We start from the raw sequence: 21,841 nt of genomic DNA, 5'->3' as shown, positions 1-21,841 counted from the left end.
CGGCGGTCATGTGACCCTTCACTGCTGACATAGACTTGACTGCAGAGCATCATTCGTCTCTCTATCCTACAGCTGATATGCAGTCTGCAGTACGGTTGCTTCACAAGTGTCGTGTGTCTTATGATATGATGTACTCACTCCTCGATATGGTTACCATGTTCAGACACAGCAAGTAGTATACGCAGGGTCTAAATTACCTTCCTGACACCAATCGTGGCGGCTTTCTGCAATTTGAAGGTGAGTTAAGATGGGGAGGTAATCGCTGGTGTACAAGACATTGACCACTTCTGTTTGAGTAGTGTCAGAAAACTATGGAGAGTACATGCAAATGGGGAGGTAATCGCTGGTATACAAGATATCAGCCACATCTGTCTGAGGAATGTCAGCAAAGTATGGAGAGTACGTGTAGAGATCACAGTGTCCAGAAAAATTACCTGAAATATTCATAATTAAGAAGGGAAACCATTTGTATTTCATGAATGATATTTGGTCATTCAAGGCGATCTGAACAAAGCTAACCATAGCTTTACATTATCATCTTTTGCATATCCATTGATGTCATACAAGGTTCAGATCTGAGCGCCGTATTTCCCGTATTACGTAACAAACTTGTATTCATAAAAGGAATTATACAACCAGACTCTTACTTCGTTGTCTGACCACTGCGAAATACGTTATACTTATGTTGCAATTTAATGTTGTGCCTTGCTGAGGGGTCTGACTGTAGGGCACTAAATAACTAAACATCTGATTAGGATTGATCTCTTGTGGCTAGTATGCTTCGCGATTAACTAGGACATAGGATACACTCTTCAAGCTACAAAGCTGTCAGGGTGAATACAAAAACGTTGTGTCCTTGTAATTGTTGGTCTACCTGAATTCGTTTCACCTATGAAAGAAATCATCGCAGAAGAGACATTTCATTCACAACTCTCCGATATCAACGTTACACAAAATCCCTAAGTGCAGAAGATCCGGATACAAATCGGTGTAAATTTCTTAATATCTCCATTTAGCATTTATGTGGTATCATGTACCCCTGCTACCATCAAGTCCGGTAAACTACAATCGAAAAGAATGGGGGTAACCAGTCCTGAGTAAGTCTTATCATCTTTGTATCAGGGCTGTCGCTTGACAGCAACCTCAACACATGCTCAGGGTCTTCACTTTGACGTAATCAAAAAATGTTTACGTAATAATGTTCAGAAGTAATCAAAATGAGCGAAACCATAAAGCGCATCGGTGATTATTTATTAAGAGAGTAAATTTCTGGACCCTTGTTACGTCGCAAAAACCAAAAATTATTGATAATGTGAAGAATGTTGAAAGAAAAGCAAGTATATCACTTGAGTATGCTATAACTGAAGGAACAGGTGATTGATGAATGAATTAAACTCGGTAATTTGTAAACACAGCTTAAATCTATGTGAAAAATGGACAGAAAATGACGAACGCAGGAAACGACAGTGAACTTCACGAGTGTTTTTATGAGTGGTATCTAATAAAGTGCAGTGCCAGTTTCATACCCAATCACTGAATTTCAGACGAGAATACGGAAAACCTTTTTAAATCTTCAGATCTGAAGACTGCTGCATTATATCGGGATTCTACTATCGTTTAGTTATTTAGGAACTGAGTGTTCGCTGTTACACAGTGGTGTCAACAGTATGAATTCATTTGTCACTCATTTCGTTGAATTTCTATTCATCTTCGAAAATACTATAACATACCAGAGCTCTGAAATAGGCTCTGGATCTCCTCTGGTCGGCTGCTACTGGTACTGAGAGCTGGCCTACACTGAAACAAGACAGATAAGGCAGCTGTTACGTATGTACCCCAAAGCACACGTCGAGTGCAAACAATTTGAAAGACAAGGATTAAGAGACGTTTGTAAAATAAAGCACTTCTGATTTGCAAGCTCTCCTATAACCGTCAACTGAATTCAACAAGTGCCGTCATTACTGTTACATACGAGGGTTGTCCAGAAAGTAATGTACCGTATTTTTTTCTTCAAGAATTCTTTCTTGAACATAACGAGAATTACACACACGAAACAATGGTGTTTTATCTACGCACCCTATTTTTCCACGTAATCTCCAACCCATTGTGTGGCCTTCCACCAGCACGAAATAAGGGGGAGTATGCTCTGTCGGTACCAGTCCTTGTCCTGGCGACGGAACCAGTTCTTCACCGTGTGAATCACCTCCTCATCGTCCTAAAAATGTCTTCCACGAATGGCATCGTTTAATGGCCCAACAAGTGGAAGTCGAGGGGCATAGGTCAGATGTGTCAGGTGTGACAGTCGTGGATGTTCTCCCTGACCACTGCAAATCGTGGAGCTCCGCCGAACCGCCTTCTGAAGACCTCACCCTCACCCTGTACTTCTGTCGACAACAGATGCTCCATATACTTTGCACAAGCGTTTGTAAATATTCCCCGTAGCTTCTTTCTCTGTAGTGAGAAATTCAACGACGGCACGTTGCTTGTAACGTATATCACCTACGGACGCCATTTTGAAACTGTCCTGCAGCTGCGCTCTCTGTCGAAGGTTACGGAAACTTGGTGTGCTGACTCAGGAGACTTCAAATAATTAATATGTAATGAAAAAAATTCATATATAATGACAAAAAAATGCTGTGCATTACTTTCTGGACAAGCCTCGTTTACCGGGTCTTTCAGCTGCCCCTATATAGAGTGGTCCATTGATCGTGACCGGGCCAAACATCGCGCGAAATAAGCGTCAAACGAAAAAACTACAAAGAACCAAACTTGTATAGCTTGAAGGGGGAAACCAGATGGTGCTATGATTGGCCCGCTAGATGGCGCTGCCATAGGTCAAACGGATATCAACTCCCTTTTTTAAAATAGGAACCCCCACTTTTCTTTTTTACATATTCGTCCAGAACCTAAAGAAAAATGAATGTTCTAGTTGGACCACTTTTTTCTCTTTGTAATAGATGGCGCTGTAACAAACATATGGCTCACAATTTTAGACGAACAGTTGGTAACAGGTAGGCTTTTTAAATTAAAATACAGAACGTAGGTACGTTTGAACATTTTATTTCGGTTGTTCCAATGTGATACATGTACCTTTGTGAACTTATCATTTCTGAGAGTGCATGCTGTTACAGCGTTATTACCTGTAAATACCACATTAATGCAATAAATGCTCAAAATGATGTCTGTCAACCTCGATGCATTTGGCAATACGTGTAACGACATTCCTCTCAACAGCGAGTAGCTCGCCTTCCGTAATGTTTGCACAGGCATTGACAATGCGCTGACGCATGTTGTCAGGCGTTGTCGGCGGATCAAGATAGCAAATATCCTTCAACTTTCCCGACAGAAAGAAATCCGGTGACGTCGGATCCAGTGAACGTGAGGGCCACGGTATGGTTCTTCGACGACCAATCCACCTGTCATCAAATATGCTATTCAATACCGCTTCAACCGCACGCGAGCTATGTGCCGAACATCCATCATGTTCGAAGTACATCGCCATTCTGTCATGCAGTGAAACATCTCGTAGTAGCAAATGGTTCAAATGGCTCTGAGCAATATGGGCCTTAAGGTCTATGATCATCAGTCCCCTAGAACTTAGAACTACTTAAACCTAACCAACCTAAGGACATCACACAACACCCAGTCATCACGAGGCAGAGAAAATCCCTGACCCCGCCGGGAATCGAACCCGGGAACCCGGGCTTGTCGTAACATCGGTAGAACATTACGTAGGAAATCAACATACATTGCACCATTTAGATTGCCATCGATAAAATGGGGGCCAATTATCCTTCCTCCCATAATGCGCACCATACATTAAAACACCAAGGTCGCTGATGTTCCACTTTTCGCAGCCATCGTGGATTTACCATTGCCCAGTAGTGCATATTATGCCGGTTTACGTTACCGCTGTTGGTGAATGACGCTTCCTTGCTAAGTAGAACGCGTGCAAAAAATCTGTCATCGTCCCGTGATTACTCTTGTGCCCAGTGGCACAGCTGTACACGACGTTCAAAGTCGTCGCCATGCAATTCCTGGTGCATAGAAATATGGTAAGGGTGCAATCGATGTTGATGTAGCATTCTCAACACCGACGCTTTTGAGATTCCCGATTCTCGCGCAATTTGTCTGCTGCTGATGTGAGGATTAGCCGCGACAGCAGCTAAAACACCTGCTTGGGCATCATCATTTGTTGGAGATCGTAGCTGACGATTCACATGTGGCTGAACACTTCCTGTTTCCTTAAATAACGTAACTATCCGGCGAACGGTCCGGACATTTGGTTGATATCGTCCAGGATACCGAGCAGGAAACATAGCACACGCCCGTTGGGCATTTTGATCGCAATAGCCATACATCAACACGATATCGATCTTTTCCGTAATTGGTAAACGGTTCATTTTAACATGGGTAATGTATCACGAAGGAAATACCATCCGCGCTGGCGGAATGTTACGTGATATCACGTACTTATACGTTTGTGACTATTACAGCGCCATCTATCACAAAGCGAAAAAAGTGGTCCAACTAAAACATTCATATTTGGCCCGGTCACTATCAATGGACCACCCTGTATATGGGTTTTGTGCAGTACACAACGCCTTCAAAAACTACGTGCGAGATTTTCATATTGTCTCTCTTGCTATGAGGAGACATTTTCGCTGCCGTCCATGGTTTTCCAATTATTTATGAAACATGTGTCTGAGGGTTACATTTGTATATATTTCTTCAATAATTCGAAAACAATAACTTCTTGTGAACACGTATCCCAGCGCAAAATTTAAATATATTAATTTTCTTACAATAAGGTCCTGTTGACTTTCTCTGTAGAACTGCCGCGCGGAGTGGCCGTGCGGTTAGAGGCGCCCTGTCACCGATTGCACGGCCCCTCCAGCCGGAGGTTCGGGTCCTCCCTCGGGCATATATATATATATATATATATATATATATATGTGTGTGTGTGTGTGTGTGTGTGTGTGTCTGCGTGTGTGTTGTTCGTAGCAGAAGTTAGTTTAAGTTGTGTGTAAGTCTAGGGACCGATGACCTCAGCAGTTTGGTCCCTTAGGAATCCACACACATTTGAACATTTAAAACTAACAGTTTGCACGTAGCGGGTGAGAGAATATGAAAATCTTACAAATGGTATTTTATGGTGTTGTAGGTTGCATAAAATCCATGGGATAGGGGCATCTGAATCACCCTCTACACGACCCCGACTTATAACGTATGTCGACCTTGGCAATTTGCCACCTGCCCTTAGTCTAAAAAGGATAGATCCAGGTGCCACCCTCCCAATCGCATCGATGCGCCACATGTAGTTACACAATTGATGGCTCTTCTGAAAGATTTATAGATAAGACAATGCCTGTCAATCAGTATGTTACCTTTAAATTTCGGTGCTGTAACTTTATTCCTAGCCTACAGGTAGTGGCTTCCTTAGGAAAGCTAAGACCGCTAACTTACGTATTTCTAATGACAAACTACATGTAATTACTCTTGTATTTAACTGTGTAAAAATCATACGGCACTGTGCATTACAATCAAGAATGAGATTTCACGATCCCAAAACTCCCTCAATTTTTTCTCGTACGAAAGCTAGATTCCTTTAAAACGTAAATGGAGAGGTTAACATTTCCGCGAGTAGTAGCACGAATAAGATGATCTTCCTTTCAGACATCACTTAAGCCCACTCTAAAACTCGCAATTAACCACTGTCACATTATTCATCACATGGAATAATAATAAGTCACGTAAAACAAATGACAGAAGTATGTGCTGCTCTATTTAGAGACCTATGTTTGTACCCACTCTCCAAGGACCATGGAATATGTTATGACTCTCGAAGCGAGACGGTAGCGTCTCGTGAAACGCAGTGTACCACGACGTGTGACGTCCCTGAACAAACAACAAGTCTCCACCTAATGGGCAAGCGGAGAGTCTGGAAGCACGACCAGTGACAAACACCGAAGCACGAGAGCGCAACAGCCCCGAGAAGTAACAACACAAAATACAAGCGGGCGTGACGAGATGTACAAGGATCAGGTAGCGCCAGCATACGACTAACTCCGAATTCGGCGTAGCGGAACCAGAGTAGTTGCGACTCCAGATGCACAACCCAGTGTACGCAACACACATACTCCTCACGGCAGAATCGCAAACCATTCCGACTTTCAACCGTAAACAACTCCTCGTCTGACAGGCCAGCATCTAGCTTGGTACCAAAGACTACGCAGCGAGTTAGCAGATAACCGAGGACTTAAATGAGAGTCAGCAATTTTTCAAGTTTCAATTAGATTTCTAAATAACACTTCAGTTATATTTTTGGAATCATTGTTAGACCATTGCTATCCTAATCACACTGACGATACGTTATGCGTACGGGCCACTAACACGAAATCACGTCAACACGACGCTGCAATACCAAGAGATTACTTATCGAGATTTATCCACGTTATTTTTCATTATTATTTGCACATTTACGTAGACGACAGTTGACTATGTATACATAAATGGATCACAAATTGTAGGAGCACTCATGATTAACTCCGTAACAGCAGTCCCAAGTTGAAGTATTTGAAGTCGTACACTGTACTTACAATTTATACAAATCTTCGGAGTTCGTACTGGCGCCGATACTTAACACGTTTGCCGGCCGGGGTGGCCGAGCGGTTCTAGGCGCTACAGTCTCGAACCGCGCGACCGCTACGGTCGCAGGCTCGCATCCTGCCTGGGGCATGGATGTTTGTGTTGTCCTTAGGTTAGTTAGGTTTAACTAGTTCTAAGTTCTAGGGGACTGATGACCTCAGACGTTAAGTCCCATAGTGCTCAGAGCCATTTTGAACTTACCACGTTTAGTGTCGAGTAAAACAAAAATTTTCATCGGCTTTCCAGTGGGAGAGACATTTAAGGTTTACTGAGAAAACAGAACTCATTTCCGCGCAAAGTGCCCTACAGCTACACAGAAACCTTGCAGGCACTCCAAGTTGCGCGTTAAACGGCATGTTCAATTCTTTAGTTCGTGACTTTGTCTTTGCTGATTACTTGAAAAGATGTTCTGTAACCCCTAGCGATATACACTCCGTGCAAAATAAATAAATAAATAAATATATAAATAAAAATAAAATAAAATAAAAAACATAAAATGCTGATACATAGTGTGTCAAAGTTGTCCAATTGGCGCGTTAGATGTTTAAAATCCCAAACTGGTTGGAGAGCCCTGTCATACTGAATTTCCATTAAATCTGATATCGAAATAGCTTGAACCCTGAATAAAGATACAGGCTACTTTAGAAAGTTTGCAGCACGTGATACTTTTCGATTTGAAGATTATTACGTAAATTAGGGAAAACAGATACTTCAAGAGATTGAAAAGATCCAGATAGAAAGTAAAGTAAAAAACGGAAACAGATCAGGAGAGACAAGCACGTTACCTTCACAAGAAAACAAACCTCCTCCCCTCCCCTACACATCCTTCCCTCACATGAAAAAATAGAGGGAAGGATGGCTCAGTCTGTGCTGAGCTGTTGGTACGGAAGGACATAGAGTGGGTTTTCTTTTATTTTGGGGTCTTATTCTGGTGCAGAAAGCTTAATAAAATTTTTTCTTGTGCATGTGCTCACCTTGACGTGTGGAGACCGACTGACGTAGTTCATATTATCGCCACAACAGGGCTCTCGAAATTGTGACACCGTTGGTCAGAAACCAATACGAATACTTATGCAGCAATGAAACCTTGATAAGTATGTTCAGACACGTTAGAACTAGTTGCCCCATAGAATGGAGGGGAAACAGCAACCAGTTGTTGCTCCAACAGGAATGTCTTTGTTGCTATTCACAGTCCCCCCCCCAGAAAATCTGGTATGTTACATCAACGCTGGTGCACAATTCTTTCAGACAGGTGTTGTTCACAAGGTCGACATTCCAGAAATGTCTTTGTCGGTGTTCACCAGGCCAATCTGGGAAAACGGTTGTTGGCTACATTAAAGCCAAAGTCAGCTTTCCCAGATGCTTCTGAAGCAAGCGCTTTAGGAAAGACATTATTCTTTGCTGGTATTTCTGAGAATGTCCTTGAAGCAGCCGCTACAGATGCGCTGACTCAAACACACTGGGGAGAGATAGGGTAGCTCACAAGGGAAGTGCATCCTTCAGACAGAACACAAGAAGTGTATTGTTAAGTGAGTACTCTTTCCGGGAAATGCCTTTGATACACCGCAACAAGCCGACAGACCACATCAAAGTGAGACAACTGCCAAAAGATCTGCTTTCGCCTGTGGGCTTACAGGGCGGGAACAAAAATCCTAGTCCTCATAAAATGATAATGGCAGCGGTGCACAGGACGACATCGTCTTTCTAGGCGTTTGAAGTAGCAGCCGACGAGCGAGCGTTTAGTTCTCGGAAATACTCATAATGATATGCAAGGTAGTTTGGTACTGAAAAGGAAGAAAGCTTCCGGTGCATGTGTCTAAAGGATTACAGCTGTTTGGGGAATGAAACACCAATATTCCTATTTACGAGTCCTAGCCAACAGAGGTGTAGGAAATAAATTGTGCGATTTTGATATGAGTGTAGCTCTCATTATCTTACTTGAACATAGCATCTCAAGACGAAATCACTGGCCAGTCTACTCTGGTCTACTCCAGAAAACCACTACTGACAAGGAAGAGAGCTTCCAGTGCATGTGTCAACAGGATTACTGCTGTTCGGGGAATGAAAAACAATTATTCCCGATTACGAGTCCTAGCCAACAGAGTTGTAGGAAATAAATTGTACGATTTTGATATGAGTGTAGCTTTCATTATCTTACTTAAATATGGTATCTGAAGACGAAATTACTGGCTAGTCTACTGTGGTCTACTCCAGCACTATCTACCAAGATCACTGTTTACCTGAAGAGCCGATCAGTCGAAGCCTTTCTTTGTACTTTCCCAGTCTCGACAGGCTAAGTGGCAGCTTCCAGTCGGCCTAGCCCTCGTGGTCACTCCTGTCACTGGCCACGGACCGGCGACGTTAACTCCTAACACTCTGACAGAGAAGCAAGTGAAGGTTAGATGTTGAGTTCTAAGTGCAATTCCACCCATGATACAGACTCCCTAGTTTATGAAATCAACTTTATCCAATCCGAGATATGATTTTTGTGGTCCACAAACCTCGGATTTCTCATGCTGAATGTGGATTACACCCTCTAATGCAATTAATTGTCAAATACAGAAGAATTCGGATCATGCTAGTGTTTTCACATCGTCAGAGTATCATTACTTGTTGATTCTTCATGTGGAAATCCTCTGAGCAGCATCAGAACACCATGCGACAGAGAGATTCCGACAATGCCAATCTGTGTAACATTTGTTTCCAAGAAGAAGTAGGAGTTCTACTCTTTCCATGCAAAGAGATTACTGATTGTGTTAGATTTGGATCTCATGCGCTGTGTGTCCGAGATCTGTTGTAACTACAGTAAGACCGTGTTTGTGGAAGGCAACGAAGTTTTAAGAGATACTATTGTTTTATGATGTAATTTTTATACTTTGTTAAAACAAATTGAGAAGAATAAGGAATTATCGTTAAAATACGCTCTTTCTTGTTTTTTCCTATATCGGTCACACTTAATATGAACGCTATGGTTACACTGTGATCTGTGTCAATGAATCATGATTTTTAGTGTTGCATAGAACTGACATACGATATCATCATTCAGTCAATGTGTGCAATCTTCGATGTGATTAAACAAACACCATTTCGCTCCGAATAAGGTACTGCTGTTAAGATCTGGGCTACACGGCTCCATATGACTCGGTAACAAATGCTTTACGACATGTACACGCCTCTAAGATAGTAGCGACTGGATTCTGAATTGGGGTGTGCTGCTCGGAGAAATAGAAAATCTGAGTGCTGCCTACGGGGTCGTGACATTTTAGTATAAAGCAATTTAATCCACATGTAATTGGAATCTACAATGAAGATCCTTGGTTTTATACTGTATGCAGTATGTGTTTCGTAAAGAATGATGTCATCATCAGTACTTTAATAGGAGGAAGTCTGTGCACTTTAAGAAACATTGTATCATTTTCCATAGTCAGGAGAAGGGTGTACAAGTGCAGTAATTGGTATGGATGAAGCAAGAATATAAAAAAAACGTATGTGAAGTAGAACTGGTTGACCCTGAAATGAACAATCAGCCTTTGCTATTGCAATGGCTTTCTACAGATGACTACTGGCTTATGAACTCGGATAAAACGCCAGTTTCTTTACCTGAATGTATACGTGCGAGGAAATAACGTTTGGCAGAAACGTTTACATCTTTCTTCAACCAAAAAGAATTTCATTTTTAAGTTATGATTTACTACTAAACTGCTTGAGTTTGATCCTGTGTAAATGCTACAGACGGGGCAGAACGTTTCGAAGATCTGTGTGGGACACACATGGCGTGTAAGACTGTAGCATTAACTGAACGTATATTAATGACGGGAGGGAATACCACATACAGCATCACTGCATTCACATAGCGCTGACAGACGTTTGAAGATCAATTTAGATATATCTCATTCCAACGCACCACTGGATTACTGGGTACTTTTTCTTTACAAGCTAATTCCATTTCTAAATCAACAGAGATTCTATATGGATGTATATGGCAAGTATGACTGTAGTTTTAACGGAGCATTTGTTAATCGTGATAGGGAGTAAAACACACAGCATCACTATAATTAAATAGAACTGACTTACATTTGAAGACTGTAACAGTATTTCGCAAATAATTGTTTTTATTTGCCTCGAATTCTACATTTATTGCATCCACAACCTGTTGGGGTAGGTATACCACCATGCACTGAATTTCTGTTGATCTTAGAATGCCTAAGTGACAGAAATCACCAACAGTGCATCATCTCAATGCTCTTGCTGTTTGAAGAACGACATTACCACAGATCCACTCTTGCTCCACTGCAGCACATACCACTTCCTGCAGCAACGTATATGCATGACAGTTTCATGCCTCAGGAATACACTCTGCAATGACTCCTGACGTGTTAATTTGAACATACCAACACCTAGTGCAATGAGTAATGATGCAATAACTCTGCTGCTCTCCCCTGCAGGTCTGGGGGTTAGAATAGCACCAAGGTATTATTGCCTGTCAACTAAAAGGCTTCTCCTACGTTTTGGCTTTTCTGTGATGGTCCCCTCTCGGGTTTGGCCTCCACTTCTTCTAAATTTCTGTTGATAGTGAGTTACATTTGGGGAAGGACACCTCAAGTGGTGTTTTTTGTTTGGCCATTGTGCACTGAGATCTTGCATCCTGCTTATTGTCGTGTGGCGGGATTGGCCCCCTCAGTCTTGCAGGTTATCTAATTCTCGTCTCCTGCACCATACCATCCTATGTGCGTCTGACAATTCTTGACCATTTTGGCACCCAAAATCCATCGTGGTGGGGTTGTCAAGTACCCTCTTGGCGATAGCCCCCTGACAACACAGGGACTGCACTGCTGATGCCTGAACTGCGACCTCCACGTGTAGGCCAAGGAGTAGGTGCCCAACCTTTCCGGGGCACCAGGACTCCCAGCAATGGGCGTCCTGCCAGGTGCCCCTTGCTGCAGCTGGGTGGTGCCCATGGGGAGAGTCCCTTACAGAGTGGGTGGCATCAGGGCGAATGTCTCGCAATGAAACGTGTTAAATCGACTCAAGCTGGTGGTCGCTTGGCCCCAACTGTCTCCAAGCGTGTACAAAATGGTTTTGATGCTGTGACCTATGATTCCTAAATGTTCCCCTCCCTGGCCATGTCTTGGGAAGACCATTTGATGACTCGGTATCATGAGCCCCATTAGCCTTGGTACCTAGTTTAGCACAGGACTGATGCAGAGACCTTTCAGGCAACGAAGGCCCAGTTAGGTTTGGGAAAGTTGCGGTGTTGTCTAAAATGCTCAGCAGGGCGAGTTTGATCCAAGTGGCCTCACCAGCCCAGTCACGAGCGTTGCTTGCCTGTGACAAGTTGGCTGATATCTCCGTCTCGAGTACTCCCCATAAAAGTCTTAACTTGGTCCAGGGTTTTATTTTCCATCGTGACCTCCTTTTGGAGTCAGCTGAGGAGCTACGCACCAACTTAGAGTGACAGGGTGTCCACTTTGTCCAGCACGTGCATAGGGGACCCAAATACAAAGAGGTTGCTACTAGTGCCTTCATCTTGGCCTATTAGGGTTGTCTGAAAAGGTCAAGATGATAGTTTACCGTTGTGACATGAAAACATACATCCAACCTCCTATGTGGTGCTTCAAGTGCTGGAGGTTTGGCCCCATGTCATCTCACTGTACCTACAGCGCCACATGCAGGGATTGTGGTCGTCCTCTGCTCCCAGGTGCTCTGTGTGTGCCTCCTCCCACTTGTGTCAACTGAGGGAAACACCCACGCCCCCTGATTGGCTGACTGCCCTGTTCTCCATAAGGAGTGGTGAATCATGGAAATAAAAACGCTGGACAGGCTCACTTATAAGGATGAGAAGAGGAAATACGAACGACTTCATCCTGTGCAATTGACTACATTGTATGCTGCAACTGCGACTTCGTTGCCCCTGGTGTCGACTGCTGTCCCTGTAGTTGTTAAGCCTCCAGTGGGCCCTTGGGGCCACCCTGGCTCTTCCCCCATGTCTGTAATGGGGGACAGTGTTCCTTCTGGTGCTCCCAATGTACCTCCTTTGGGAGACCAACCCCACAAACTGACAGGGACCTCCGACCCCTCCCTCCCAATGGAAGTACGCCAGCCTCCTCTAACTTCTCTCACACAGAAAGGGTCCCTTGGAAGTCCACCTTCTAAGGCCTCCTCCAGTGCAGCAGCTGACATCAGTCAGTGGCTCAAGGAGCCATGAGTGGCGAATCAAAGAGCTTCCCGCTCTTCATCTGTTCTTGACACTCCTTCTGATTCTCCCGGAGCAGTGGGAGAAGGCAAAGAAGAAGAATAGGCTGGGTAAGGTAGGCGAGGTTCAGGTAGCCTCTGTGCCTCCTGTTCCTGCCAGTTCTTCAGTGGCGATCGATGACTTAGCAGCGTAATCTGCCACCTCAGTCCCTTCATGCCATGGACAATGTCATCCTCGAGTGGAATTACAACAGTTTTTTCCACCACCTTGCTGTGCTCTGACAACTTCTCAGTCTCCACCCTTTCTTCTGCATTGCTCCCCAGGAAACTTGTTTTCCCATGTCGCAAACCTCCACCCTCTGTCGCTATTGGGCAGCTTATGAGAGGGTATCTGATGGAGTCTGCGCTTCTTCACTCTCTCTACAGTGAGCGTGTCCCTCTTCAAACAACTTTAGAGGCTGTTAGGGTGTAGACGCTGCAAGGTGTTATTGTCTGCAGCCTTTATTTTCCACCAGATGGTGATATCATGCAGCATGTATTGGCTGCGCTGGTGGCCCAACGGCTGTAACATTTTCTGTTACTGAGTGACTTTAACACCCATAACCTTTTGAGGGGTGGATTGGTGGCAACAGGCCAATTCACTGTCGTTGAGCAGGTGTTAGCATGGCTCGACCTTTCTTTCTTAAATTTTGGTGCCTCAACACATTTCAGTGTTGCGCATGGCACATACTCAGCCATCGACCTTTTGGTCTGCAGCTCTGGCCTTCTACCATCCGTCCATTGGAGTGTGCACAACAACTTGTGTGGTAGTGACCACATTCCAATGTTTCTGTCACTTCTGCAGCGACACTCTTCTGGGCTTTGAATAAAGCTGACTGGGACTCGTTTGACTCCACTGCCACTATTACACCTCTTTCTCATAACGCCATTGATATGGTGGTTCACACGATAACCACAAGCATCGTTTCTGCAGTATAATCTGCAATCCCCTGCCCTTCCAGGTCCTCTTGGCAGTGAACTGTGCCTTGGTGGTCATTGGAGATCACTGAGGCAATTTGAAATACAGGTGGGCCCTCCAACGTCATAAGAAGAAGCTTTCCCTTGACCACCTTCTTCCCTTTAAGTGGCTGTGTGCCAAAACCTGTCGCCTTATTCGTCGATGGAAGCAGGAGTGCTGGGAAAGGTAGGGGCCTCCACCATTGGCGTCCTTACCTCTCCATCGCAGGTTTGGACCAAGATTAGGTGACTCTATGGATATCAGGCACCCCTCAGTGCCCCTGGGCTTCCCCTGAAAGGCGTCGTCTGTAGTGACTCAGACACGATAGCTAAACTCCTCGCAGAGCATTATGCTCAGAGTTCTACTTCTACAAATTACCAATTGGCCTTCTGCTCCCTGGAAGAGTGATTGGAACATTGGAGCTTTTCCTTCCATATGGGCCACCCTGTGACTCGTACAATGCTCCATTCAGTGAGTGGGAATTCCACAGTCCCCTAGCTGTTTGCCCTGATATGGCTCCCAGGCCAGATTGGATCTGTTATCAGATGCTCAAACACCTGTCAGTGGATTGGCAGCAACTCCTTCTAGTCCTTTTCAGGCATATCTGGGTTGAGGGTGAGTTCCCGTCTTAATGGTGGGAAAGCATTATTGTACCATTGTTGATGCCTGGCAAGAACCCCCTGCTACCACCCCATTAGCCTCACCAACATACTGTGCAAGTTGCTAGAAAACCCATGGTCAGCCAGGGGTTGAATTGGCTACTTGAGTCTCGGGGCCTTCTGGCTCCGTCTCACGGTACGTACCGAAAGGGCTGCTCTGCCCCCAATAATCTGGCCTGCCTGGAGTCTGCCATCTGTATGGCATTTTCCCGCTATCAGCATCTGGTTGCCGTCTTTTTGACATGTGGAAGTCATATGATACAACATGGCGACATCACATCCTTCCCACGCTTCATGGGTGGGGTCGTAAGGGCCTACTCCTGATTTATCTTCAAAATTTTCATTCACTTCATTCATTCCAGTTGCAAGTTGGTCCCTTCCATAGTCCCTCCCGAGTCCAGGAGAATGGGGTCCTGAAAGGCTCTGTCTTCAGTGTCTGCCTCTTTTCAGTTGCTATCAATAGGCTAGCTGCAGCTGTGAGAACGTCTGTATCAGCTTCTTTGTATGCTGATGACTTTTGCCTGTACTATAGCTCCACTGGCATTGCGGTTGCTGAATGGTACCTACAGGGCGCAATCTGCAGGGCTCAGTCTTGGGCCATCATGCATGGCTTCCAGTTCTCGGCCGCCAAGACTTGCTTAATGCGTTTCTGCAGGCGTCGCACTGTTCTCCCTGAGTCACGGCTTTATCTTGATCGCAAACCTCTTGCTGTGGTGGAGATGCATCGGTTTTTGGGCTTGCTTTTTGATACCTGGTTGACTTGCCTCCCTCATATTCTTGACTATGGAACCCTGGCCTATGGTCCGGCATCACCTTTCACATTGTGGTTGCTTGACCCCATCCTTCACTTTGGGGTCTGACTCGCCACTGGAGCTGTCCACAGGAGCCCTGTCGCCGATGTACTTGTTGAGGCTCGTGTCCCTCGATTGTGGATCCAGCGGCAACGACTGCTGGCCGTTTATGCTGCACATGTTTGTAGCTTGCCTGGGCATCCCAATTACCGTCTCATGTTCTCCAACTCAGTCGTCCATCTTCCGGAACGGCAGCCCTGGTCGGGATGTGTTATGGCGATTCACGTCTAGTCTCTTCTTTCTAGGCTTGAGTTTTTCCATCTCCCACTTCCTTTCTGGGCCCATTTACGTATACAACTGCAGTGTGTGCCCCACCCATGTCTTCAGCTGGATCTGGCGCAAGAGCCAAAAGACTCAATCCCTCCTGAGTCCCTCCGATGATGGTTTCTTTCCATCCATGCCGCGTTTCACGGCTCTAACGTAGTTTATGCCGACTGTTCGATGGTTGTTGATTGAGTTGGTTTTGCTTTTACTCTTTGGGATCTATCTGAGCAACACTCATTGATAGATGGTTGCAATGCTTTCACTGGAGAGCTCGTAGCCATCTCTCGCGCCCTAGAGTATATCTGCTCCAGCCCAGGTGAGTCCATCATCTGTAGTGACTCCCTGAGCGGTTTACAAGCTGTCGACCTGTGTTTTCCTCACTCTCGTCTGGTGACGGCTATCCAGGAGTCCATCCATACTCTTGCTCGTTGCGTCCTCTCCGTGGTTTTTGTGTGGACCCCGTAGGCATCCCAGGTAATGAACATGTCGACAGGCTGGCCAAACAGGCAATCAGTGATTCGGCCCTGGAGATTGGCCTTTCGGAATGTGATCTCCAGTCGGTATTGCGGCAGAAAGTAGTTGATGCCTTTGGTGATGAATGGCGCACCCTGCGTGCGTGTGCTTGTTGGAAGCACTGTCACAGTGTTAGAATTGTATTCGTGAGCTATATTCCAACTGGGAAACTGGTGGTGTACTCCTCATGAAACACTAATTAGAAGACTCTGATATCACTGTGTTGTTGCATATATAGCATAATGATCACTGGAATACGATGAAGGAGATTATGTCTCATACAGGGCCATACTTATAGACAATCATTGTTACTGGTGATTTTCAGATGTATGCAGCAGTACGGCTCCCTTGCCCATTAAGAAACCTATGTCTGGTGTAGACATCATAGAGAAGATTAGACTATGTAGAGAGGCCTTCAGAAATACAATTTTACTCGATCACTACGCATGCAACCGGAAAAGGAACGAGGAATCGACAACAATGTTACACCGTGGTCCACACCGTGCAGTGGTTTGTGAACTACGTATTTAGATGCAGACTCCTCTGTATAGCAGGTTTGCGACAGCAGTAAGCTGTAGCGACGTGGAGAAAATTAAGGATTTTTGGCCGTTGGAGCTGAATGTAGACAAATGAAACTACTGAATCGAAACTAGCCGAAGACACCTTCTGCTGTTCTATTACATTATTGAATGCAAGTAACTAGAACCAGTACCAATCGCAAAAAATTTCTAGACATGAGCATTCGCATTGTGGAGAATTTCTAAAAAATGGTTCAAATGGCTCTGAGCACTATGGGACTAAACATCTGTGGTCATCAGTCCCCTAGAACTTAGAACTACTTAAATCTAACTAACCTAAGGACATCACACACATCCGTGCCCGAGGCAGGATTCGAACCTGCGACCGGAGAATTTCTCCATGAACATTAGTGTGCTACTTTTTTCTCATTGTGATAGCTCTCTACATTGCCTGTGACAGGTAGAGGTCTAGACAGACTTATAACAAATGGAACTGTGATGGGATTTCAGTTAGCAGGATCATGTAACTTGGCTGGGTGTATATCCGCTATATATCTAAGACTGGAAGATTCATGCGAATATGGGGGTTAACGGTACTCTGACAAAAGGGAGACAGACAGGTGACATCTTTACCGCTTCCTCTCATTGGAGTGAGCGAACATATTACTCCCTTCCGCAGACGTGTTGTGAAGTGACTGCAATTAGAAACTTAGTGACTGAACGTCATCTGATCGACGAATTGATCGAGGAGATATAGAAATGTTCACGGAAAGACGGCAGTACAGCTATGTAAATCAAGTAGGAACTAGATAAATAGGAAATGTGGGGCAGCCACGGTGATATAACTGCAGGGTAAAGAAATGTAATGTTCCATTTTCCTCGTTGTAATTGCTGTCTACCTAGTCAGCGACAGGTGAGAAATTAGACACCCTTCTAATGGAGCAATGCTGTCGGAAAATGATGGGATGTCGGGACAATCAGAACGGGTTTTTGATATGGTGGGGGGCGATCTTTTAACCGCGAAAGTCAAGTCGAGTCAAATGTTATGTATCAACGAGTGGAAGATTCCTCAGAATATGACGGGCAAGCGATATTCAAACAAAAGAGGAGTTGCGAAGTGAACTCTATACCGCTTCTTCTAAGTGTTGTGGTCAAACATATTACAGCCTCTAACACATATCATGCGAAGTGGCTCCAATGAGGAATTAGAAGCTAAAATGAAGGTATTTTCTGTGAAACAATCGGCAGCAGAAGTTCAGTCACTTGTTTTCTCGATAAATAAGAAACAACATTCTTCAATGGGATTTGTGTACATATAAATGGCTGGACTGAAATGTTAATAGGAACACTGAATTGACATCTACATTTATATCCATACTTCACAAGCCATCATAGAGTGCATCGTGGCTGGCATCCTGTACAAATTCTAGTCATTTGCTTTCATATTACATTCATAAATAGAGTGAGCAAAAAAGTGCCTATATGCCTCCATATGAGTGCTAATTTTTCTTATCTCAAAAAAAAAAGAAGAAGAAATTGTTCACATGGCTCTAAGCACTGTGGGACTTAACATCTGAGGTCATCAGTCCCCTAGACTTAGAACTACTTAAACCTAACTAGTGTAAGAACATCTCACTCATCCATGTCCGCGGCACGATTCGAACCTGCGACCGCAGCAGCAGCGCGGTTCCACAATGAAGTGCCTAGAACCACTCGGTCACGGAGGCCGGCTCTTATCCCATCGTCGTGGTACTTACGAGAAAATTATGTTGGTGTTCATAGCATTCTTGCGCAGTCTCCAAATGTCGGACCCCTAAATACTTTCAGTAGCGTTCCTCGAAAAGAATATCGCTTTCCCTCCAATGATTCCAGTTTGAGTTACTTGACGAGTGTAATCAGACATCAGGAAAAAACTACTCACCCTGCAAACGGACTCTCATGAGCAATTTCATTAATTAGTCAATCAGTTTGATATCAATGAAGCGCCAATGGGTTAGTGGCGGCGTGGGTGAAGAGTTGCAAAGGTGTAATACACTAGCCTGACCAGTAATCAGACATTTTTTGTTGCAGTGATATATTTTAACAAAATTTCAGTCTCCCATCTACACAAGAGAGATGGGCATCGTTATAAAGTCAGCTATATTAACGAATTTATAAAGTGATGCATAGCGTAATCCTGATATTTGGAACTTCCCTGTGCTGCTATTTGGCTACCTCGAGAGACTTTGTAGCTTATGAGGCCTTTGTCTATCTTAAGAGAGTTCGAAGGTGAGGAGGTGTTTTGCGACAGAGGTAGAGCATGCTCATACTCCGTCATGAGCAAAATGAGTTTAACATCCCACTCCTATGAGGCAGGACGTAACATATATTAAGCTGATAAAAACCGTTCTTTTTTTTTACCAGATGATAGAGGACTTACAGGAAAATATAGCCTTTTACATACTATTGTCCAGGATGTTCACACTAAGAATCAACAAGTAACGATACGAGGTGTATGGAGAACAATATCCTCATCTTGGATTGGGCAGGTAGACTGGGGTATCTGTCTCAGAGTGGAATTGCAGTTACAACTATACTTCCAAGACATGCCTGCTAGTCTCGCATTTTTCTAGGAGTTAGTGACGCTGGTCCATGGCTAGCGGCAGGCAGGGTCATGAGGGCTCAGCCAACCGCAAGCTGTGACTTTATCTGTTGTGACAGGGCAGGTACAAAGCTGTTGTATTGGTTTGGCACTTTGATGTGGACTGTTGGCTTGTAGCAGGTACAAGGAAAGTTTCTGGCCGGCCGGATATTCAGGTACACTTGGTAGATGGAGCTGGACTAGACTGGAGATACCTGACCCATTATTTCGTCTCGAGATCCACGTTAACGTAAGATGAGGACAGCACCTGTAAAAACCATCATACGAAATATTTCTCACATTTCTGTTGGCTAGGATGCGACTTGGGACTCTTAAATTAGTGTTTCATTCCCCTGTCCCTCGGCCGCCCGTTTGGGTCCGGAAACAGCTGTAATTCTCCAGAGACCTGCACTGGCGGCTTCCTTCTTTGTCAGTGGCCGTCTACCTGCATGTCATTATGTGCATTTCCCACGTTCATTCAGTCGGCGGCCGCTTGAAAGGCCCTACCTAGAGAGATGATGTCGACCTGTGTATAGTGGCTGTAACCAATCTTTATGGACTGTTTTTTTCCTTTTTCTCTGTTCCAACACCGATAGCCTGCAGACAGGAAGCGGTGTCTTATGGCTGTTGTATCGGTTTGTCACTTTGATGTGGACTGTTGGCTTGTAGCAGCTGAATCAAATTTATTTCCTGGAAGGAGTGTTCACACAGCAATATAAACTGGTCTATATTTGCCCGTTCTGTGTCTAATTCACAATATAATCATGCAAACTGGCAACAGATGTCCGTATGATCATGTTCTACACAGGGGATGGCATTCTGTTCAACGGACAATCATGTCAACGATGATGTCCGGGCACCTATAAATGGGGTGGTGTTTGCTGGGTAGTCCCACATGCACAGTCGTTGTGCATACAACCACGGACGGTGTAGTATGGCACAGAAAAGGCGCCTACCAGACTCTCTGCAATGGATGCCTTAGGAATAATGTAAGTAGGACAGTAGCAAACTCATGTGACCCGATGGCTTCATGTGAATCGTGCTACTGCTCTCACATGTAGTGACAGTTTATAGAGACCAAAACTGTATCCCGAAGACCAGGGCAGGCCCGACCACCTGTGAACATCAGAAAGAGAGGACCGTTATTTGGGTGTCAAAGCAGAGCACTATCACCTTAGTACTGCACAGCAACTGGCATCTGACCTCGCTGCATCGACTGGCCGTGTTGTAACGAGGCAAACAGTATAAAGAAAGCTTCGCCAGAGTGGCCTCCATTGTTGGAGACTTGCTGTATGTGTTCCTCTGACACGTCTTCACAAAACGGAACGTCTATACTCGTGTCGTCAACATGCCACCTGCACAGTCGATCAGTGAGCCAATGTTCTTTTCACGGACGAGTCCCGATTTGGCCTGGAGTGTAATTCTCGGCGGATTTACATCTGGAGGCAACGTGGAACACAATTTCCGGACCCAAACATTGTGGAAGGCGACAGATATCGAGGAGGATCCGTAATGGTGTGGGCAGGGTTTATGTTGCCCACTCGGACGCCTCTTCAAGAAATTGTATGTGTGAATCGGCAAGGTTTAACTGCCATCAGGTATCGTGTCGATTTTTGCGAGGTGCTATGGGCCCAGACTTCATATTGATGGATGATCACCTTCGACCTCGTAGAGCACAGGTGGTGGTGTTTCCTCTGAAATGGAAGATAATACACTCATTGCGTGGCCTGATTGCCTTCCCAGTTTGGATCCCATAGCGCATGCAGTAGGGAGAATGGTTGCATCACGCCAGCATCCATCAATCACTCTCCAAGAATTGCAAGGAGCTGTGCAGGAAGAATGGGTGATACTGCCTCAACATGGGATTGATGATATCATTCACAGAATGTGGCATCGTTGTCAGATCCTTACTGTTGCCAGAGGTGATCGCACCCCATCCTAAGCACATTAACCACTTATCAGAATGTGTGTGCAAATCCGTTGAGTTGGAAAAAAAGAAGAACGTTTTTGTCTACCGTTATGCATGTTGCAAATGTTTACTTTCTGCACTTTTTACATTGTTTTCACTTTCCTGTCACCTGTTTATACGGTCTTGCAACCCCACAAAATTTCCATTTGTTGCTTTAATCCTGGACACCGGTGTACTTCCATCATTACGCCTTCCCTCAGCATGTTTGAGCCAGTAGGTCTGTAGCGGCTACTTTAAAGACCTTTCTAGAAAGACCAACAAAGAACGGGGAGCTTGCCTTAAAGGCATCTGTGGAGGTTGTATGGCAAATAGAAGACACTGATCTTGGCTTTGATACAGCAGCCAGTTGGTTTTCTGGGCTGGGTTGGTAAATGCTGACAAATTCCTTGAGTGCTGACATTGTGAAAAACACCTGTCCTTAAGATTTTCTGCCAGTTTTGATGGAGCCAAAACCTGGTTTTCTGAGGAGGAAAGTGATCACAGACAGAGAAATTCCTGGGACAAGAAGAACTGGTTGCTGTTTCACCTGCATTGTGTGCGACAATAATACCTAACATGTCTGAACCTGCTGACCAGCATTTTCCCTCTTTATAAGCGTTGCTACTGGTTC

At 44.7% G+C, this 21,841-nt stretch overlaps 1 protein-coding gene across 1 annotated transcript in view; it reads right to left on the bottom strand.

Moving 5' to 3' along the window:
- Positions 1-21,841, bottom strand: part of LOC124595553 (neural cell adhesion molecule 2-like) — a 433,003-nt gene that overhangs the window by 200,819 nt on the left and 210,343 nt on the right. The gene's annotated exons all lie outside the window — the stretch shown is intronic.

This window comes from Schistocerca americana, chromosome 1 (genome assembly GCF_021461395.2).
Source record: "Schistocerca americana isolate TAMUIC-IGC-003095 chromosome 1, iqSchAmer2.1, whole genome shotgun sequence".
In the NCBI taxonomy this organism is placed as follows: Eukaryota; Metazoa; Arthropoda; class Insecta; order Orthoptera; family Acrididae; genus Schistocerca; species Schistocerca americana.
The sequence above is the reverse complement of the archived record's forward strand: the minus strand, read 5'-3'. Positions and strand labels throughout refer to the sequence as shown.